The sequence below is a fragment of the Nymphaea colorata genome, chromosome 2 (genome assembly GCF_008831285.2).
Source record: "Nymphaea colorata isolate Beijing-Zhang1983 chromosome 2, ASM883128v2, whole genome shotgun sequence".
In the NCBI taxonomy this organism is placed as follows: domain Eukaryota; kingdom Viridiplantae; phylum Streptophyta; class Magnoliopsida; order Nymphaeales; family Nymphaeaceae; genus Nymphaea; species Nymphaea colorata.
This window is the reverse complement of record NC_045139.1, coordinates 26,876,942-26,883,150: the sequence shown is the minus strand read 5'-3', so window position 1 is coordinate 26,883,150 and position 6,209 is coordinate 26,876,942. Positions and strand designations below refer to the sequence as shown.

Here is a 6,209-nt window from a genome sequence, read left to right as displayed (position 1 = left end):
ATAGGCCGATGATCTGAAACATGAGAGATTGGAAGATTTTGGTCATTGTTGATGGAATCGTGATGTTGAATGGGTGATAACGGGGAGGAATTTGTTGGAACACCATTCTCACACGATGACATATATTTCTCTCCAATGTAATCTGCTTGAGGGTGAGGTAAAACAACATTGTTCAAATCATTGGTATGGCATTGTTCGGTTAAAAATGGAAAATTATCCTCAAAAAAAGATATATCTCTACTTGTAAAAATTTGTTTGGTATCCAAATCATAGACACGATACCCTTTCTGATTGTGAGGATATACAACAAAAACACATTTGTGTGCACGTGATGAAAACTTATGCATTGGGTTTAAATTTTTGACATAACACAAGCATCCAAAAACACGCAAATCTTCATAATTGGGTTTTTTATGAAAAAGAAGTTCAAATGGAGACTTGTCATTCAAAAGAGTTGACGGCATTCTGTTAATTAAAAAAGTTACTGTCAAAATACATTCACCCAAAAAGTGACTGGGAAATTTGCTTGAAATCTAAGTGCTCGTGCCACCTCTAGTAGATGACGATGCTTCCTCTCAATACGTCCATTTTGTTGAGGAGTTCCAACACATGAGGTTTGATGTTCTATGCCATGCTTATGAAAATATGATTGCATATTATGAGCTGTAAATTCAGCACCATTATCACTCCGAACACATTTCACATGAGTATTGAATTGAGTAAACACCATGGCACAAAAACGAGTTAAACAAGAAAAAGTTTCAGATTTGAACCTCATTAAGAAAACCCAAGTTGATCGAGTAAAATCATCTACGATTGTGAGGAAGTAATGTGCGCCCGTGTGAGACGGTGTGGCATATCCTCCCCAAATATCACAATGAATTAAGCCGAACGGATCACTTGCTCTACTAGTACTAGTTGGAAATGGTAAACGAGTGAATTTAGCTTTAAGACATGCATCACAAGGAGAATCATGCTTGGAAATAGAAATGTTTTCATTCAATGAAAAAGACTTATCAAATGAAGGATGTCCAAGTCTCATATGCCATATATGAGCTGTCTTATTACTAGGAGAAGCAAACAAAGCATGTGAAGTAGTTGGAAGAAGAAGATGGTAAAGTCCACCGCTCAAGTTACCCACTCCAATCAGCTTCCTCGACAAAGGGTCCTGGAAAGCACAACAGGTTGGAAGAAAAACAGCAATACAATTAGTGGTCTTGGTGAACTTTGGAATTGATAATAAATTGTATTTAAAATCATGAATATATAAGACATCAGTAAGCTGAATATTGGCTGAAAGGTAAATTGTTCCAGTAATAGAGACTAGTGTTTGATGTCCATTGGGTAGGTTAATCACACGATGTTTTGGTAGAATTTTAATATTATAAAGCAAATGGAAATGAGGGGTCATATGGTCTGAGGCTCCGGTATCTATAATCCAAGGAAAATGAGTTGAGAATGATTGTTTACCTGCTAGATTAGCAACAGCCGGTGAAGCATCAACATTTAACCAAGATGTCAATTGACTGACCTGTTCTTCGGTAAGTTGTGACAAAACAGCACTGACTTTTACGTTGTTTGCCGATGTTCCTCCCTGTTGCGCTTTTTCAATTTTAGATGAATCACCAATTGAACCTGCAGCCTTAGGATGATTTGGAGGATAACCATGAAGCACATAACATCGAGATTTTATATGCCCAAGCATTCCACAATGATCACATTTTGGTCGAGGACGATTGCGAGTAGCATTAGGCATCCTCGCCAGATTCCGTTTGGTATATGATGTAGGAGAAGACCTAGCTGCAAGATCTATGTTATTGGATCCAGACATTCGTGGTGTAAGAAGTCGTTGAGTCTCTTCTTGAAGCAGCATAGCATATACCCTATTAATGTTGGGTAGAGGATCGATAGCAAGAATCTGACTTCGCAGATTGCTAAAACTTTCATTCTATCCCATTAGAAACTGATAAACTTTTTCATGATCTTGACATGAATGAAATTCTTTAAACGCACCACAAGTATATGCAGACACAGTTGAATAAGATCCAAGTTCATCCCAAAAAGTTTTAAGTGTAGTGAAGTAGACAGCCAATGAATTTTGTTCTTGACGTAAATCAGATATCATCTTCTTTAATTGATAAATACGAGCAGCGTTACCTTGAGAGAAACGTTCTTGAAGATCAATCCAAACCTCGTGAGCTTCACTGGCATAGATGACACTATTTGCTATCTCTTTGGATAATGAGTTAAGAATCCATGAAAGAACCAAGTCATTACAGCGAACCCATGGCATGTAATCCGAGCTAATGGTTGCGGGTTTTGAAATAGAACCATCAACAAATCCGAACTTGTTCTTGGCATTCAGGGCCATTTTCATTGCCCGTCGCCATGTGGAATAGTTGTCTCCAACAAGGGGATTGGTCACTAAAATAGCACCAGGATTATCAGAATGGTGCATGACGAAAGGTGACTCATTCTGATCACCAGAAATATCAGTCCGATCAACAAGAGGAGTTGTCGCCATAGTCAAAGAATATCGAATGCGCAAGAAAAATTAATACGGTGCACAGAACTTCAGATCCAACCTGAATTGAATCCTTCTTGCAATGATAAAAATGCACACTTACGGGTTGTGACCTCTGATTTCAAGAGTCCACGAGCCGGTCAGTGAGCTAGACGGATGGTCTCCCTCTCAACCAGCAGATTTGGGAGATGAATGCGGAGCTTCGAGCGAGTAGATGACGCTCGAGTAGGAAGAACGCTCGAGCAGGAGGCTCGAGCGGCAAGCAGGAGCAGACGGGAAGCGGGGGCTTCGTGCCCGGCGCTCGAGTTCGAGCGGAGAACCTTCGAGCGAAGCAGACGGGAAGCGAGGGCCTCGTGCCCGGCGCTCGAGTTCGAGCGGAGAGCCTTCAAGCGAAAAAGGCAGAATCCTCACGGAACGAGAAGCGGGTGCAGAGCGTTCGAGCGAGCGGATGAGATCGCAGGAGCGCTCGAGCGTGCGTTCGACGATGTAGGATTCCTTTTCTAAGAATGGCAACAGGGTAAGCGATCTCTTTTCTCTCCTCTTCTTTCAGGCTCTTATACCATGAAGAAAAAGACATCATGAGAAGAGAGAAAAAGAAACGAGGAAGAAGAAGGGGCCAAAAGAGATAATTTTCATTACGTCTATGATGAAGTATTTATACAAGTTTTACAGGTATGTACAGATCCCACGAATTTTGGGATTTGAAAGATCACAATCCTGTGATAGAAGATATCATTGATTCCTGAAAATCAGTTGGCTGATTTTCCTCTCCAAATCACAATCCTGTGATAGAAGGAAAGATATCCTTGATTCCTGAAAATTAGTTGGCTGATTTTCCTCTCCAATACGTATCCTCCCTCTCAAGGTTCATTTTCCCATCAAGCCGCTCCCATCATGGGTCCTATCGTCCAATTCCTAGCCAGCACCGGCGCCCCTCTCATGGTCAATGTGTACCCATACTTCAGCTATGTGGGCAACCGCCAGGCCATACAACTTGACTATGCGCTCTTCACCGCTAACCGAGTTGTGGTCACAGACCCTAACAATGGGCTGGCATATACAAATCTGTTTGATGCCATGGTAGATTCTGTCTATTCGGCAATGGAGAGAGCTGGTGCCGCCGGTGTTCCCATCCAGGTGTCCGAGAGTGGGTGGCCATGGGCTGGAGGCGACCCGACTGTCACTACCATAGGGAATGCTCAGACCTATAACCAAAACCTGGTGATGCACAGGGCACGCCAAAGAGGCCGGGGCCCATGGAGATTTTTGTGTTTGCTCTATTCAATGAGGACCAGAAGTCTGCTGGCATCGAGCAAAACTGGGGCCTCTTCTACCCTACCAAGCAGCCCGTCTATTCCATCAGCTTAAATTAGGAGCTGAAAGGTTCAAAAGCTATTTTGCTTGGTTATGGACAAGAGATGCAGTCTTTAAATTTTTTTTTTTTTTTTTCGTGATGAAGTGTTCAGTGAAAGTTGAAGACTATACGGCCAGGGAATGGCACGGGTTTTCATTAACACCTACGCAATGTGCTCAACTGGAATTGCCTTATTTCCTATAATAAAGCAATTCCCTGTAACAACTGGGAAATAATAAGTTCTTGAACAAAGGAAATAGAGATAATTTCACTACTTTACTGGTACTAGCAGCCACAGCCATATTTGAATCATTTTCAGCAGTACTGCTAATAGCTATTAATTTTCTCCATGGCTTTCATTACTCCTGTTTTTTTCTCTTTTTTTGGCTGAATAAGAAATACGAGACTTGTTCTCTTTTTGTCTATTATCTTGAGATTAGGATAGTTGGTAACTTCATCGAAGGGATCAACTGTGAAGAGAGAGAGAGCGTGTCCTGTAGTGTGCCAGGGTTTGGTGAATGGGAAGGTCGCCTAGATGGGCTTCTCTCCTTCTAATCCTCTCAATTTTGGCAAGGACGAAAGTGGAGTGTGCTGCACCAAGGCAGAACGAAGTATGGAGTGTGGGGAGCGACGGATCCCCTTCTCATCTCCTAAAGATATGGAGGTTGTTGAACAAAGAATGGAGCTAGGCGGTCTTCAGAGGCCCCAGAGGTTGTGGGCAACCATCGTCTCTAGTGAGGCTATGGAAGGAGATAGTACCGAGCCACAAATGGAGATTAAGGAGGTCAGGTAGAAAGCAACTCTTCTTCCTGAATTGCAGTATGTGCTACCTCTTTGCATCTACTGCAGTTGTTACCCTTGTGGGTGCCCAGGGTAAAGGCAGGCTAGATTACGCCTACATTTTCTCATCCCGTGAAGTTTTATGGGGAGATATGCCATCTCTAAAATTTTCTTCTGCTAGGAAGGAAAACCTTTATGATCAAGGCATCCTCTAAAACTGTTGTTCAATGCATTATTGGACCCTTATCATGCATTGTTGGACTGAGTCAAGTATGCTAAATGGAGAACCAAAATTGCTACTCAATCTACTATGACTATTCTTCAGCAAGGGCAGAGCCAAGGTAGGGTCCCCATGGACCCTACTTCAATTTTTTTTTTTAATTTACATGTCAATTTTAAAAAATTTTACTTGTTTTATATAAATTTTTTGAAACTGATATTTCGGCTCTAATAAAAATTTAAAAACTTTAATTCGGCCCACTTGGTGAAAAATTTCTAGCTCCTCCCCTATTCTTTAAGATGCATAAAATGTGGAGGAAGAATATGGAGAGGACTGCAACCCCCTCCACCCCAATTCATTTGACTCTCGTGAAGTTACTGAGAAGTAGGTTAATTAGGCAAAGGTCATTGTCCTCTAGTCCAACCTCATACTGATGCCAAGAAGGTAAAGTCTCTTCTTTGCTCCTAGGCTTTGATGTTGCTATTGAGCATCCTAATCAATAGCGGAGATACGTGTGGGCTGGCGTGGGCATTAAACTCCCATTGGAAAAGAACTCCACCCAAGTCCAACGGCATGTGTTGCCCATGCCAGACTTGGGTTGGGGCCCCACAGTGCACAGTGGCTCCAGAGTTTGAAACCGAAAGTAAAGCCCTTCAAAGTCAGCGGCTTAAAAGTCTAAAACTCTCAAAGTCGGAAGTATTTGTTTCCCGCCAAACCAGTCACCAAATCATAAAGGGGGAAGGGATTATTAGGGCATTTACGAAAATGGTATCCTTTCCCTCTGCGACGGTTGATCCATCGTTCATCAGAGACCGTTCGACTCCAGCGTTGTCTCTCGCTAGCCACGCTGCCGAGTCGGGTGAATGTTTGCACCCATGCCCCAAATGATTGCTTCTTGATAGAGTCATAGACCTGTGGAGTGGTGGTGAGAACGTGAGACGTGAGTGCTTCTTCTTCTTCTTGAATAGTGAGTTTTTTGAATCATTTCCTATTAAATCTTATATTCTGTTTAGAGTCTTTAGTTATTCTTGAATCTTGATGGTTGATATACTTGCTTCATCGTATTTCATTAATAGTCATTACTCATTGGTGTGGCTGTACGATGTGGGGTCTCTAGCTGTGGGCACTAGGCAGTTAGCAGTGAAATCAAGGAAGTCACAGTCTCACAGACAAGTTCACAGGGGCCAAAGGGCGATGGCCAATGGATGCTCGGCTCTCTCCCTCATACTCTCTCTCTCTCTTCTTCTTCTTCTTAGTTCTTCGTGTGATAAGTTTGATTTGGCGTTTCTATTTAAATTTTCTGCTTATTGTTTGGGGAGTTTAATTTGCCC

The 6,209-nt window shown here is 42.2% G+C and overlaps 1 pseudogene; it reads left to right on the top strand.

Moving 5' to 3' along the window:
- The first annotated feature begins 3,379 nt into the window (after positions 1–3,379).
- Positions 3,380–4,006, top strand: LOC116247525 (glucan endo-1,3-beta-glucosidase-like; annotated as a pseudogene).
- Positions 4,007–6,209: the final 2,203 nt, after the last annotated feature.